We start from the raw sequence: 16,202 nt of genomic DNA on the forward strand, positions 1-16,202 counted from the left end.
TAAACTAATACAGTTAGATATTTCCACTACATTGTAGTGATTATATTTTTATGATAGAAGAAAATAGTTGCTTGTCTTTACAAGTAGTCTCTGTAGAGACGTCAGGTGATGCTATTGGAATCTCAGTTGTGCAGTGTCTGAACAGTGAGACTGCCTTAAAGCGTGTGTTAAGTGAGCTCCCTCTGTATCAGACCCAGGCCAGTTCCAACTGATACCAAGGTTCTTGTGTACATAATAGTTCACAAAGATTTTAAGAATTCAGACCATTGATCGAAAAAAACTTTTTTTTTTACAATTTTTTATTAAGGTATTATTATACGCTCTTACGAAGGTTTCACATGAAAAACAATGTGGCCACCACATTCACCCATATTATCAAGCCCTCCGCATACCCCGTTGCAGTCACATCAGTGTAGTTAAGATGGCACAGAGACACTTCTTGTCTTCTTTGTGCTACATTTTGCCTTCCCCGTGATCCCCCACACCATGTGTACATTATAATAATAATACCCCTCAATCCCCTTCTCCCTCCCTCCCCACCTGCCCTCCCACACCCCTCCACTTTGGTAACTGCTAGTCCCTCTTGGAATCTGTGAGTCTGCTGCTGTTTTGTTCCTTGAGTTTTACTTCCTTGTTATACTCCACAAATGAGGAAAATCATTTGATACTTGTCTTTCTTTGCCTGGTGTATGAAAAAACCTTAGGTTTTTATAAACACTTAAAAATTTTTCAGTTTGAATGCCTGGTTTATAAAAATTATTACCTTTCTCTTTCAAATTAACTAATTTTGCAGATTAAACTTAAAGCCCTGGGCTAAATTGTGATAATTTATTGTTAAAATTGCTACTTGATGGTTTGAGGGGCTAGTGTCATGATTTTTATTAAACTGCCCTTGATTTCCTAAATGCTAGTCTAATCACATACAGATTTCACTATTCAATTAACCAAGTTAAAAAATCATCCTGTAAATGAAATCTTCCCTGCATTAAAAGTAGCCAGTCACCTCTTCCTAACACACATTGTTTTCCTTGGTGTCAGTGGGAGCTGCGTTCATCTAAAGATGGGAAGCCTTTCGAGCAGTTCCCAGAAACACCTGTTTTCTAAAGAGAACCTTTTCTGTGATTAGGTTATTAAGTGTGTTTTCTCTAAGAGCTTTCTTTTATTTCAGTTTTCTATTTAATTTTAAGTTGACAGATGCTATGTAAGTCTCTCATACTGAGAGTAGTCCATTAAATTATTGGAAGTTGCACTGCTTTTTATGCTTCAGGTGCCTGAAATGAATGCTGTCAGGTATTTGGAAGGAGTAAGATCATAGGCTTTGTACATTTTCTTCCTTATACAAAGTGATGGCTTCTAATGCTTTTATTTTCAAGGTGTTTTTGAAGAAAGAACAGTCCACAGCAGAGTAAAATTTGGTATTGATCCAAGACCCAGTAATATATTTGATTTTTCTGTTGTTACTGGTGCCTCCAGTTGCATCAGATAAATTGCCTGCCTCTTTGTAGGGCACCCTTGTGGCACCTTATGTCCAACTGGAAGATAGTACATGGCTTCTTTGTGCCACTACTATCTTTTCAAAAGCCATTTTATAAAAATCGTAGGTAGCCTATTTTCATATTTAGATATATATATGTATTTGTGAAATACTTTTAGAACAGACTTTTTTTTTTTACTTTAGAATTCCTGTATTCCCATTTATAAAAGTAAATTTAAATTTTCCAGGATTAGGACTTGATTTTTCCACAGCAGCATAATGAGAAAGTCAGATTGAGATAATAGACTGTACTTCAGTGATAGAAAATTGATGTCTGGTTAAAGGAGACAGATGTGAAGGGAAAAAAATGTTTTGATGTAACAAATGCATTTTTAAATGAAATTGTTTATGTTTGTGTAATTTCATATTTGCTGCTATAGTAGCTCAGTCTTTTCCAGAGCTAACATATAAATTTGGCTCCATTTAAAAACTGGAGTACTTTTTAGCACAACCAGCCTAGGAGGAAACTGTACCACAGTCTTCCGGATGGGTGACTGTTTTGTTTGGCTGACGCATGCTTTAATACTTGCCTATAATCCAGCATCAAGGAAGTTTGGGGGGAACTTTTTTACCTTGCTAGTTACAGCATTATGATTCTTTTGGGCTCTGGTATTTTGTGAAACTCTTGGAGGAGGGTAGTGCTGGGGAAGAAATGTGAATTAAATTATGTAGGTGGGTGTTTTTATATCTTTTCCCCTCTCCTAGAACCAGTACAACTCTCTGAACTGTGCCAGTCCCCAGTTCACCAGCTTTGTATCCAGTTGTCATCTCATTCGAGTAAGGCTTTACTTGGTGACAGTGGCCATAGCTAAGTTACTTGGCATGTTTGACTTTCAACAATAACAAAAATGGTTTTGGATTTTATTTTATTTCCTAAAAATGTATATGTCAGAACTTCACATTTTATATACTAGTATCTGGCTATTAGTATTTTACAGGAACCATAGTTCTTGGTGAATACATATATGTGTATATATATATATTTTTGTGACTTTTTTGTAAACTAAGTGCCGTTTCGATGTTACAATCATTTTTAGAGTTACTGTAATCAATGTGAATATAATGTTTTTCAGATCTGTTCTGAGCCTATAGTATTTGCTTTGTGAACATATGTGCATTGTATATATTCTGTATAGTTATATTGTACTGAAATATTAGCTTGTTTGATATAAGGAAAGTATGTATTGAGTACCTTTTTGCTAGCCTGGTTGTTTTAATCTTTTTAAAAAAGATTTAAACTTAAAAATATATATATTTAAACTGGCCTTTATTACAGGGGTCACAAAGTTTCAGTTAGAAGGGCTGGGCAGGGAAAAAAACTAGTTTTGAGTGTCTTTGAATAGAAACATAAGACTGAGGTTTGCTTTTCTTCATTAAAATATCTTATTAATGCTTTAAGGAGTAAAACTTCCTGCTGTTTTTTATTTTTGGCTGGAAGGAAGAATTGGTGGTGTGGGCCGAAGACAGGTGGATAAGAAAAGTCATCAGAATAATGCACTACCTTAGTAAACATACGCTGAGTGTGTACAGACTGGAATGTTACTTCAGACAGCACACGTCAGCTTCCTGGGGAAGTGAGAAAAGAGCTGAAGTCCTGAGTCTCCACAAACACCATCCCTGCGGTGGGCAGGGACGCAAAGGAGGCTAGTTAAAGTCATCAAACCCTAGAGCTGTGGAGCCAGGTGTGGAATCATGTGCGAAGCCATGTCCTGAGTGGTGGGTCACATCTTTACAAGTTGCTCTGAATCTTTCTGAAGTTATATTTTACTGATTAGAGACCTGTTGGTGACATTTCCATAATATCTTAAAACCAGAGAGTAGAAACCAGTGAAACACAGCACATTGGGCAGGTAATGAGCCTAGCAGAGCTTAAAGGAAGGAAGGGCTTCTTAATTTTAGCTTCATCTTGATTTGGATTTTAATAATAACTGTTCTACAAAATAAGAGTAACAGGCAAACATAATTATTTCATTGACCCAAAGCTACCAAGATCACTTTAGAACTAAGTTCAGAGAGGAAGAAGGGTAAATTTTAAGAAGCATTCTCTTTCTTTCAGTGATTTTTAACAGTGGCTCACCAAACCACTCAAGGTCAGCAATCTCTGTTGGGTCCTTGGTAGCCTCAGCCACAGATGATATATATAACTGCAGAATGTAAAATTTAAAATAATTATGTCCTACAGTTTTATTTACATGGGAGTTACATACCAGGAAAAAGTTAATTCTTCCAGGATGATACTAAAGGTAATAAAGATGTGTATGTCCTCAACTCATAGAGTTGAAATCAGTAGTTTGGGCATTCTCTTTCGACAGGAATGTTTGTTCCAAGTGCTGAAGTGAGGAAGTTGACAAAAATCTAGAAACATGTCAAGCATTTTAAGTGGGGGAACCTTGCTCATAAACATCAAGTCCCAAATTTTAATTCATATTTATATGAGTGAACTATTATACAGATGGATAAACTAAGATAGAGCATATTCAGTCCAAAAGAAATTACTCATCAACCGGCTGGCTTAGAGCTAGGGTTTGAATAGCCTCTAGGACAAAGGGAAAGCTGTTCTGTTGTTATTTTCTTGAACTCTGATTGGTTTACTTGACTTTTCCTACCAAAAAATATTTGAAATTTCTGTACCTATCCATTTCATAGATAAGCAAACAAGGCATTGCAGAGGCTATGGACTGAGTTGGTGTTAGAACCAGAACTGTTGTGTATTTTCATTCTGTCACTAATGATTTGGCTCAAATCTCACTAGTAAATCCACACCCTTCATTCTATCCCTGCCTAATTTTTCCACAGCTAATATTTCTGCTGCCTTTGGCTGGAGGTCATTTAGGGAATGAGTGAGTCTCATTGACCAGGGATCCTGAAGAGTTGGGCTTAACACACACAGACCCAAACACAGAGTAAAGGCCAGCCTCAAATGAGTTACTTCTGATGATTCTTGCCAGAAACCGTCTGTTGGGAAGGTTGCTTTAGAACATGAGAAAAGATCACAACCAAGTAAAATTACCACAGTCCATTTTAAATTAGGGGCTGCGCAGATTTGCCCTCTTTGGCAGTCCAGTCACCAACAAGACGTGGTGGGACCTGTGGACCAGAATTCTTGAGTGGATGCAAATGAGTCCACCTACGAAATTAGTAAAACTTCCTTTTCAGTATGTTCTACAGTTCACAAAATGCTAGCACTTTTAGTGATTTGGTCTTCAAAAACCCAGTGAAATAAGCAGAGAAAATAATAACCAATCTGTTTTCCACATAGTTAGTGCCCTTCCTGCACATCACAGAATGGCTTCCGAAATGAGGCCACCAACAGGGCTGGGACCTGAGTGGCCTTGAGCTGCTAGAGACTGTCAGGGTTGTGCCTCCTCTCCCAGACGCAGTGATTGGAAGATAAGCCAGGAGCTTTTGTCCTGCCAGTACTAGCATTATGGTTCTTTCTGGGTACTAGCATTTTGGGAGACCCTTTAAGGAGGATAATGCTGATGGGAAATGTGAATTAAGTTATGCAGGTGGGCATATTTTATGCCAGGACCTAGTTCTTTCAAAGAAAGCCAGAGGTAAACCTTTTCTTACAGTGTGAAAAGAATTGCATATGACCTTGTTCTAAAGGTGTGCACTTGATGTGCTCTTACCTAGTTGATACTAGTTACTTTTCCCATCTCTGTTGATAACATTTTCTGTCATTTTCTCCATCCCTCCTGCTCTTTGGTTAATTCAGGCCTTTGTTGTTTCTAGCCTATAACATAAACGGGCTCCTGACTGCCCTTTGCTCTCTCAGTGGGGCCCCTGCAATCCCTCCCTCATGTTGCTGTTAGAGTCAGCTTTCTAAATCAGGCCACTGCCCTATATAAAATCCACCTCCCTCTCAGATTAGCTCTTTCTGGCTGATTACTGGTGGACTTCCCAGACAGAGCAAGCGCCACCTGCCCTCAGACCCCAGCCCCCACTTCCACCTCCAGCAGCTCCAGCTGGGTTAAGGGTCCCTCCTGTTCCCACAGCAGATTTTGTTTAGCTCCACCGAACTACTACTGAATCACACTGTTCTGTAAATCTACCTATAGCTTACTTGTGAGAAATGAGTTATATGGTAAGTGCTTGGAACCATGCCTAGAGTATAGTAACAACTTTAAAAGTCTCGTTTGTCATTACTGGCGTGTGTCCCCTATAGTACCTGACAGCATAGTACAGAACAACAGAAGTCTCACCCTTAGGTAGTTAATGCTGTCTGCGGGAACAGTTGGGGAAGTGGGTATGACCAACAATAATATGAATAAATGGTCATAAACCCAATTTATCAGACTGCTCAATAAACTGGAGAGTCTCTAACCTTAGGAGCCTATAATTTCTGAAGTAAAGGAGAATTACAGAAATAAAACTAATACAGAAGTAACTGTTTGCCATCATAGAAACGCCCAAAGTGTGCTTTGGAAATTTGAAGGTGGAAGAGACCTGGCTGGAGGGATCCGGGAAGACAATGTGGAGAACACATTTGAGCTGGAAGTTCCTTGAGAAGTACAGGATTTGTACTGGCCGGAATGAGAGAGGGAAGCCGCTCCAGGATACGGCATTGAGCCTAAGAGGTAGGGTGCCCTGGGAATGAGAGCATTTTAGTTTGCAGAGCACTACAGGATCATTGAAAGGGGAGAGTGGAAGAAAATGTTATAAAATAGAATGGAACCAGATCAGCGAACGCTTTAAGAAGATAAACTGAATTTGGTAGGAAATCAAGAACCATTGCATGTTTTCAGGTGGAAGAACAACTCTAGGAAGATTTACTGCAAGCATAAAGCAGATTAGAGAAAAAGAATACAGACTCAACTTTGAGATTGCTTAGAAATTAGTAGTTCATGCAAGAGCCCAGAAGGTGGTAACAGAGTGGGGCTGGTAGAAGAGGATGTGTGGAGATGGGCGCAGGGTTTGATTAGAGGTGGACCTGTGAGCTTAAGGCTCAGTCTCATCTCTGAACAGTGGACAATGTCTGCTCTATTCCAAGGCCTGTCACTTCTACTTATTTGACCTCATGAAATTCTTAGGCAACCTCCCTTAGTTTTTGAGGGGAACTCTGTGTCCTAAAAGAAATAGAGTAAAAATTAGGCAAAGTTCTGAGCCAGGTTCCAGAGGGGAGCACAGATTTAGATTGGGGAGGCTGTTTTCTCTAGGAATAGTCATGCAGTTATTTAGCTGGGCAGACCTTTCTGGCAGAACTCAGCTCCCACTAAAGCAGGTTGGTGGGGTTGAAAAGATCCAAAGACATTTCTTAATGCTTATGTCACTGCTTCTCACAATTCGCCCTCCCCCATGCTTCAGTAAACACTGAGTGTCTGCTACACCAGACACTGTCCTTGGCACTGCAAACACAGCATCGGACAGAACAACAGAAGTCGCACCCTCGTGGAGTTGATGCCCTCGGCGGTACAGTTCAGGAAAGGGGTGTGACCAACAGTAAACCCAATAAATACAGTGTGTTAGTGGGCAGGTGAGCGACTGCAGGATGGGGAGAGAGAGAACGACATAAGTAAAGGCCCCAGGGAGGTAAGGCAAGAATGCTGCAGGCAGGCTCTGCAAGGACAGGATCTTGGCTTGTTCAGCCAGGGAGATTAAAAAGTGAACCAGATAGCATGAAGGAGGTTTGTTTCCAGGCATAATATATGTCTTTTCCTGCCCAAACAGAGGAAGCCTATTTCCCCCAACATAAGCCCAGGAGCAGGTTGCTCTGAGTTAGAAGCTGAGCTTAAAGGCCAGGCACTGGCAGTAGTTGAATGTCTTCATTATTTTGTGTAGCTGAGTTCATCCAAATCTTTGGCTTCTATATGAACCTGAGATGCCATTTAAAAGACCTCTGCTAGTGTCAAATATCTGGACACATCCTGTCTTGCAGGGGACTGACTAGAGGTGTACTGCATATGCAGGACACTCCATCGCAGGTGAGCTACATCCATCCAGTAAGTAAACATGGAGTGGCTTTGGTAGGACAGTTTCTCTTCCCCGAGAACCTCCTGACCAGGGAGGAGATAGGCATAACTGCCCTGGAACATGTTATTAAATGGCTTTTCAATAGATGCAGCAAGGAAGTCTATGAAAAGGATAGATTTTAACAGGGAAACATGCATATGTATGAAACTGCACTGATTCATCCAGTGTCCCCCTTATGTGTGGGTACACTTGTGGAGTTCCTATCCAGAACTGGGGTTCCACAGCATCCCAGGCCCCCCACATGCAAATGTGTGACAGCTATGAGAATTCAAGTCTGCCATCAGACATGGCAGGTGGTTCCATGTGGTCCCAGATGTGCGTGTGTGTGTATATAACTTCTCTCCATAAAAACTGGAGAAAGCAGGTCTTCTATTTCAGTTGGAGGGTACACCTGTAGCTTCAATCCTCCCCATGCATTGGAGTGCCGCCCTAGCACCCATTCCCTGGACTGCTACTAGACCACCTTGTGAGGCTGAGGCCCTGAGCCTCCAACCCTGAAGCTCATGGGCCCAAAAGGCCTTTCATGGTCAGTGAAAATGAGTGTGCTGTCAGCGACCACCACCACTCCAGAGCCAAACAAACCCTGTCCCTCAATTGCCTCTGTGTTTATACACACCAGGTGCAGGAGGATTTCCACAGTTTGCTGATTACCTTCCCACTGCACCTTCCCTCCCCAGCCTTGGTCTACCCCAGCATCTGCACTTGTCAGTGGGTTTTCCAGCTCTGCCACCATAAAGGACAGGCTGGGAGTAGGGTGGAGGGGATGGGCAGAGCCCAGAACAAAGGAAAACTGGAGTATCAGCTTTGCCCAGCAACTCCCAATTTCCAGTGGGGACCAGATGCCTCATCCAGGCCCAGACAGCCAACTCTGCACCTGGTCCCAAACTTTGGAGTGGGGCCTCCCCATAGTTCTCCCCATGTGTCACTCCAAGAGGCCACCTTTTTTTTTTTTTGAAAGGGCATCTCTCATATTTATTGATCAAATTGTTGTTAACAACAATAAAATTCTGTATAGGGGACTCAATGCACAATCATTAATCCACCCCAAGCCTAATTCTCATCAGTCTCCAATCTTCTGAAGCATAACGAACAAGTTCTTACATGGTGAACAAATTCTTACATAGTGAATAAGTTCTTACATGGTGAACAGTACAAGGGCAGTCATCACAGAAACTTTCAGTTTTGATCACGCATTATGAACTATAAACAATTAGGTCAAATATGAATATTCGTTTGATTTTTATACTTGATTTATATGTGAATCCCACATTTCTCCCTTATTATTATTATTATTTTTTTTAAATAAAATGCTGAAGTGATAGGTAGATGCAAGATAAAGGTAGAAAACATAGTTTAGTGCTATAAGAAAGCAAATGCAGATGATCAGGTGTGTGCCTGTAGACTAAGTATTAATCCAAGCTAGACAAGGGCAACAAAACATCCACGGATGCAGAAGATTTCTCTCAAAACGGGGGGTGAGGTTCTAAGCCTCACCTCTGTTGATCCCGTTTCTCACCTGATGGCCCCCCTGCGACTGTGCCTGTCTTAGATTGTTCCTCCCTTGAGGAATCTTACCCGTCTGGCTAACCAGTCATCTTCTGGCGCCATACAGGGAAATGTAAAGTTGGTAAGTGAGAGAGAGGCAATATTATTTGAAAAGGTTAGCTTTTTACTTCTTTGCAGATTTATGCCCTGTGGCTTCTATGCCCAGCATTTGTCTTGAGGCAAGAGGCCACCTTTAAGAATGTTAAATGAATTGTTTTTATTGTAGATTTGACAGTTTGGTCCTTGCTTTCCAAAAATTATCTACAATGCGGTCTCATGAATAGTCTTTAAAAAAATAGAAGAGGATCACTAATCCCAGAGAGAATAAACAGTATCTAGGGGGTCAGGCTGCATATAACACCCACCATGCCACATCCGCCCTAATCCAGGGTGGCAGAACCACGCGATAACAAACGTGCTTGCCTTTCCAGAGCCAAGAGCTGGCCTGGCAGTGGTTGGGCATTGATGCATGTTTATGAAGCAGCTCTGCTCCTGCCTCATTAAGGTCTTTCCTTCCCTCCGGTGACAGACGGCGCCATCTCAGAGCGCACTGTGCACAGTCAGGAACACTCAGTCTGGAGGGATGAGTCCTTTAATGCCCCTAAGCTTCACTCTCCTGAGTTATCTTGGGATCAACGCTGTACCCCAGGGCCTAGGGTAGGCCCGGCACACAGTAAGGACTCAGTGTATCCTTTGAATGAGTAACTGAGGAAGAATACTGGAAATGGGCCCCTAACAGTGGCAGTGTCAGGCTACAGAGAATTTGTTCCTTAAAAGTATAATATGAGCCTCAACATACTTCCTTAACCCTGTCATTTTCACTATCAATGGAGAAACAGCTAATTATCAGCTGTTCATGGCAAAACCAAGCTCATCAGCTTCCCTATTACTTGACGTGAACATGACCTAAAAGCAAGACAGTGACACCAGGGAAGAAAGCTTAAAGGGTATGATTTGACCTTGGAGAGGAACAGCTTCACACATGTGAGGTGTTTCCATTACATTAAATGGGAGGAAATCCAAACTGCAAAAGGCGACTGAGGAGCTTCTCCGGGCACCAAGGAGAACAGAGCACGCTGGGCACCCCCATAGCAGGGACCAGGACCCCAAAGTCCCCGGCCTCCCGCCCCTGCTCCAGCCTGGGACTCCGCCAAGGACTCCGGCGTGACTCCCCATCCCTGAGCACGCTCCGAAGTCACAAAATGCGGCCTGCTCCACGTACAGGGATGGGCCACCCGGTTCAGGAAATACTGGTGGGGCTTCCGGGGGCGCTCCCCCGGCAGTGCGGGGTCGGAAAGAGGACAGGGTGTCCAACCTGGTGTTTGACAAGTGGGAACCAGGGATGCGCTTGTGCTTCGCCCAGACTGGATGGGGGAGGGGTTGGGGAGCTGCCCCAAACGTGCTGCCGGCCCGCGGCTGCTTCCGCGACTGGTCCTACGAAATGTGGCGCGTGGTTGCCCCCTACTGCTCCGGCCGAGAAAGCCCCCAGCAAGGGACTCTTGTCTCTGCCCTTAACCCAAAACTTAAAAAAAAATTTTTTTTAACCAAATTAAAAAGTGTTGGTTTAAAATAAATACCCGGTGAAACAGTTCAAACTGTTACTCATTTATTTTTCAAAAACCTTTTGCTAGAACAAAATTGTATTTTCAGCTCTGGTTGCTACATTTCCCTTGGTCCTAGTGAAATCCTTGTCATTGGTGATCCAGAAACTTTTCTGTCCCCATTACACACACGCACACACACAAAGGCTCAATTTGTGGGTGTTCTTGGAGACTGGAAAAAAATATGCGCAAAGGGGATTTCCCGGGGCTTGGCAGAGCCAGGACACGCGCCATAGTGTCAGCAGAATTTCTGTCATTCTCTTTTCCGCTCACGACTCCAAGCCAAGGTACCCCCATCATTTTGGCTTCTGTTCCTTTTGCTTAAGCTTCTCCCAAGGCAAAGCCACATTTGGCAAAAATGAATGGTTCCAGGGAGGAAGATGAGGGATGTTTCTGAACCTCAGGGCAGAACATGTTGTTCTGTTGCCAATGGCCAAGACCTCAAGGAAACATTTTCTCCCTCCAGTCCACACTGGCCCCAGGCAGAGGAATAAGAGAAAGCAGATGGTTTGGCCTCTAAGAAAGGGAAATGCCCGGGAACTGCTGGGGATAGCCAAGAAAATGGGAATGGGAAAGATTTTGAAATGCTAAAGGATCCATTTCAGAGTCCAGCTCGTCAAAAGTTCACTCTGGCCTCTTCCGTATGTGCTAAGCCAGTGAGCTTATTACCTGTCAAGAGAGGTCCTGGATGCACCCTGTCAAGCTTCAGGTGGAGGGTGCTTGGTTTCAGAAGGCAGTGCAGATTTAACCGCACAGGCTCAGGGGTCAGCAACTGGGTTTGCTTCCTTCGTCTTCCCTTACTGAGAAAGCTTGAGCAGACAGTGCCCCCTCGGGGCCTCCGTCTCCTCTGGTGTAACCAGGAATGATAAATCTACCCCGTGGCCTGTGCTGAGGACGCAGGGGGCTGATGTACAGAAGGCCCTCGGTCCATGCTGCTGGCCAGGACCCACACTTCTACATTACTGGAGCAGATGACCTCGCAGATCCTGTGGGGAGAGACGGCCATCACAACTCCCAGACTACCTGCAGGGCAGGGGTATAGAGAGGGCTGGGGGGCCGTGAGCTCCCAGTCACCATGAGCCTGGTCTCACAACAAGCAGGAGGGGACCGAGATTCCTCGGCTGCAAGTTGGCCTATGCGACCTTTGAAGTTCTTCCCAACAGTGAGGGTGAGTAGTGGTCTTCTTCCAGTTCTGAAGGGTGCCCCTCAGGCAGCTGTTACCCCAGGACATGATTCTCAGTGAGCAACTGGAGCCTGGCGGAACAGCCGTGGCGGAGGCCCGTTCCCCTGTACCCGGCCTGGGCGGTGCTTGGACCACACATCCACCGGACGTGAACTCCTAGGCCCTCTCTGGGCCCTCAGGCCTTCGGAGCATGGAGCAGCCCCACGTCCCACATCAGCTGCCCTCCCCAGGCACGAAGGGCACAGGGCGGCCCTCGGCAGAAGCTTGTTGAATTACTGAATGCCGTCTTTCCTCATCTTCTCCTCTGGCCCATATAAAGAAGCTTGTTACCTTTTTTGCCACAGTCGCATGTCTCAAACATAGATTTCAATTTTTTTCTAAACTATTTCTACAAATTTTTCCTGTCCTATTTGATACTTCCCAGCACTTAGACTGAAATTCAAAGACATATCCGATGCCTTGTTTTGGGGAACTGTTCTCTGAACACTTCTGGGTGGAGAGCGGGAGAGGGAGAGGGAATGAGTTTCTTGGTCGTTCCTGCCGGACCTGGACTTACCACCACACACACGCCAGTGTCCTTGTAGCTCTTTGGAAAAAGAGCACAGGCTAAGGATGGTCAAATTTCCTTCCTGAGTTAAACAAATCCACATGAAGTTCCAGCAGAGGGGCCTGGCATTGAGACTGAGTTATTCTTGATCACAGGGGTGTGGGCAGGGAAAATAATGATAACTAACTCCAAGGTGAAGTGGGCGTGTGGTGGAGAGAAATCACGGAAAGCCAAGGGGAAGGGAAAGTCAGGCTGACATCCCAGGAAAATACACATCCGTCCCACTGGAAGATCTGGAGACAATGGAACAGAATTCATTCCACCTGAGCCTGCAAACAACTCTAAACAGTGGCCTTTTAGGAAACGATTGGAGGTGAGGGGAAAGGATAGAGTAAATGTCCAGTCCCCACGCTGCAGACACAGGAAGACAGAGCTTGGGAGGATACACCCTTGTTGAGAAGAAACAGGAAACGAAGAATGAAAGATTTGTTCATCCAAGTGCGGTGCCGTTACTGCCGGCACAGACCATCCAGCAGTTCGCGCGCACAAGCGCCAATCTGCCACTCAAAGCCACGCGCCCTCAGCGATGCTGGACGGAGGCAGGAAAAGCCTGTGTGTTCAGCCGGCGCCTGCTGCTCCTGCCCTTCCCTGCAAGTAGGCACAGCAGCTCCCTCTTCTCTCCTGTCTCTGCGTGCACTCAGGAGGGCCCATCCCAGAGGAGGGCTGGGCCAGGTGCACAGGAATGGCCACTTGCTCAAACTCTGACATCTTTCCTCCCTGTTGCCAGCGCCAGTGTTTGCCATCTCGGGGAAGAACAGTTTGAACCATTTTCTAGGTAATCCCAAGATGTGAAGCAGGTGGGAAATATTCAAATGCCTGCTCTGGGGTTTGGTCTCATCATCCTCAGTGGAGTTGGGTGGATTTCCAAGCTCTCTGACTGTCACCCTGCCAGCCCAGTGACCAGGGACCTGGAATAACAGTTATCTCCCCACCTTCTTCCAAAAAACACTCCTCCCTTCCTGGTCTCATCCAACTGCCCTTACTGGCCAAATGGAGCTGGTATGATGGCAAACGGAAGTCACCCGCCTGCAAGGTGGACCCCAGGGACCCGGGAAGCAGCGGCACTCCACCCAGGCTGGCAGAGTGCGTCGGAATGGAAGACAAGGTCATTACCAGCCTCGCGCAAACCCCAGCCTAAAAACAGGCCTTATGGCAGGAAGGTCACGAGACTAGGTTTGTCAGGATTCCCTAAATAAATGGGGAAGCATGTTTAGAGGAGTGGCTCCCAAATGCCGGTCCACCAGATTCCTGAGAGTGCAGTCTATCTTCATTCAATGTGTGAAAATCACCTTTCTTTATGAAATGATGGTGTAGGAATAAAAATAGATTACGGTGGCATAGTACCTAAGAGTACTGGCTCCAGAACCAGATTACGAGCCCTCAACCCTACGTCTAGTCTTTCCTGAACGTGGGGCCTTAGGCAGCTATTTAAATTTCTGATTCCTCAATTTTCTGTCTGTAAAATGGGAATGGCCACAGGGCTGTTGTGAGGCTCAAATTAAATACGACAAGTGAAGCATGCAGAATTCTTAGAGGCGTTCTTCCGTCAATGCGTATGTTGGATCTGCATCCTCTTGCGATTTAATGGAGCCGAGAAACTCAAACATCTGAGGACCACTGGCTTAAAGATCCAATTTCCCTTACATGTGGTAGCAAGCATGCAACACGCACACACACACATACACACACCCATGATTCCATGCCTGGGAAAGTGACAAGCATCATTTCATCACATCCAACAAGAAGTGGTAAGGCCCCCTGAATTAGTCTGTAGGCAGCTGGGGTCTCCTGGGGAGGGAGAGGGAGTCCTGGTGTGACAGCAGGGTCACATACCTGTGGCACATTCTAATCAGTTTATCCCCAGGACCAGGAGCCTAATCCCTAAAACATGCACCCGGCTCTTCCCTGGAAATGCCTGTATGTGGCAGCTGTCTGCTAAATGCAAGTGTTCAGTGGGGCAACACTCTGAGATGTCACCCCCGTCCTGGCCACAGGTCACCTCTGTTCTCAACTTCAAAAGCTGTCTCTGACTCTGCCCAGGGGACATATGTCCTCCAGTCCCTGTGAGGGCCAGCAGGTCCTGACTGCACTGGGGCAGGGGACTACGGGGGAAAAGGACTGAACAGGAAAGGCTTCGCGCTGGGGCCTCTTACATTTCCACCCCGAGATGGGCACCGCTCTACTGCATGCAGCTCAAGATGGCCCCAAGAACGGTTGGACCTGGGGTCTGCCCCCACACCACCTCACCATCCTCCCACAGCCCCTGAGGCAGTGAGCAGTGCCCCCGCCCCACCCCCCACCGTGAGTGCGAGCTCATGCCCACGCCCCACCCGCCCGGAGCGAGGTCCTGTAATGCCCCCTGGAGGCAGGACAGCGTCCACCCAGCCTCCCCATTCTGGGGCTTGTGGGTCTCTGGAGTCGAAACCAGACCTTTACCTTATTTACAAAGCCTGTCCTGACTAATCCAAATCTCACTGTTCCTGCAGAATCTAGGTCTGGGTCAGACTTCCTATCCATGCAATGGGATTAAACATTCACTAAAGTAATTTAAATGTTTTTGATTGGTGGCTAAGGCAACTGAGATACAAGGTAGTTTGAAGGGACCAGAAATGGATCGTTTCGAGATCCTAGCAACTGAGAAGGGCTAGTCAGTCAGGAAAAGCCCCTGCAGTGGTTCCCTGAGCTTGCGGGGGACCCAGCCCACAGCACTGGGCCCTTGCGCTGGGAAGCCTGGGTTTCTGCCAGGGAATTCAGCTCCTGGGACTGGGAATCCCACGGAGCCCTCACACTGGCCCCGCCCCCTCCTCCTCCCACTTTGCAGCCCTCAGCTACACCGGAGTCTGTGGGTGCCACACGCACAGAAGCTGCCAGGGTCCCCTTCACCGGCTTTGCTAAAGGGGCCTGAGTTCCCCCTGGAGCCCACACAGCAGGGCAGCAGCTAGGGGGCTGGGAGGAGTCCCGTGCAGCTGGGATTTCCAGCCTTGCTCCACCCACCTCGGGCCTGCTCTGACCTGCTCTCACCCAGTTCACACCTGTAAACCTTAGGATGCCAGAGAATGGCCCTGAGCATAAGGCTACAGGACCAGCTACCTGATTTGTGGGGCCCAGTACAAAACAGAATGTGGGGTCCCTTGTTCAAAAATTACAAATTTAAAAAAGGTAACAGAGCATTAAACACGTGCCGGGCCCTTCAGGGCAGAGGTCTCGTGACTGCCCAGGTGACAGCCTTGCTGAGGGTGCGACGAGGTCCACCATGCTGTCCCCACCTCCTTTACTCCAGGGTGTGACTGCAGGAGTACGCCCCGGGGTGCACGTTCATCCTGTGCTGTGGACCTGGCTTCAACCACAGCAGACTGCATTAAGTTCAATTTCCCATCATACACTTGGACAGGTTGTAGAGTTCTTGGGCAGAAAACGCAAATGTGTGCCAAACAGTTTTGGTCATTGGTTTCTCCACAGTCCTTCCCTGGAGTGAAGGAAAGGTCGGCCAGCAGTTGCCCCACACAGGCCTCTCGCCCCACTGCATGCATCCCAGTCGATGCAGGGGCCCCCGCTATATGTCCTCAGCAGGGAGGGATGAACGCGGCCGGTTGTCACTCCCTTTGTCAGCTCAGCAGCATCTGAGTACCAGTGACTGCTCTTCATTGGAGACATCAGTGACGAGCCTCAGAGAGAAGAGTTTGATTTCCAGCTAGTTAAGGACTCAGACCATTCTTCTTCCCTCCCAGCAGAAGTAACACTGGACTTAGCTCCAGTCTT

Source organism: Manis javanica, chromosome 6 (assembly GCF_040802235.1).
Source record: "Manis javanica isolate MJ-LG chromosome 6, MJ_LKY, whole genome shotgun sequence".
Classification (NCBI taxonomy): domain Eukaryota; kingdom Metazoa; phylum Chordata; class Mammalia; order Pholidota; family Manidae; genus Manis; species Manis javanica.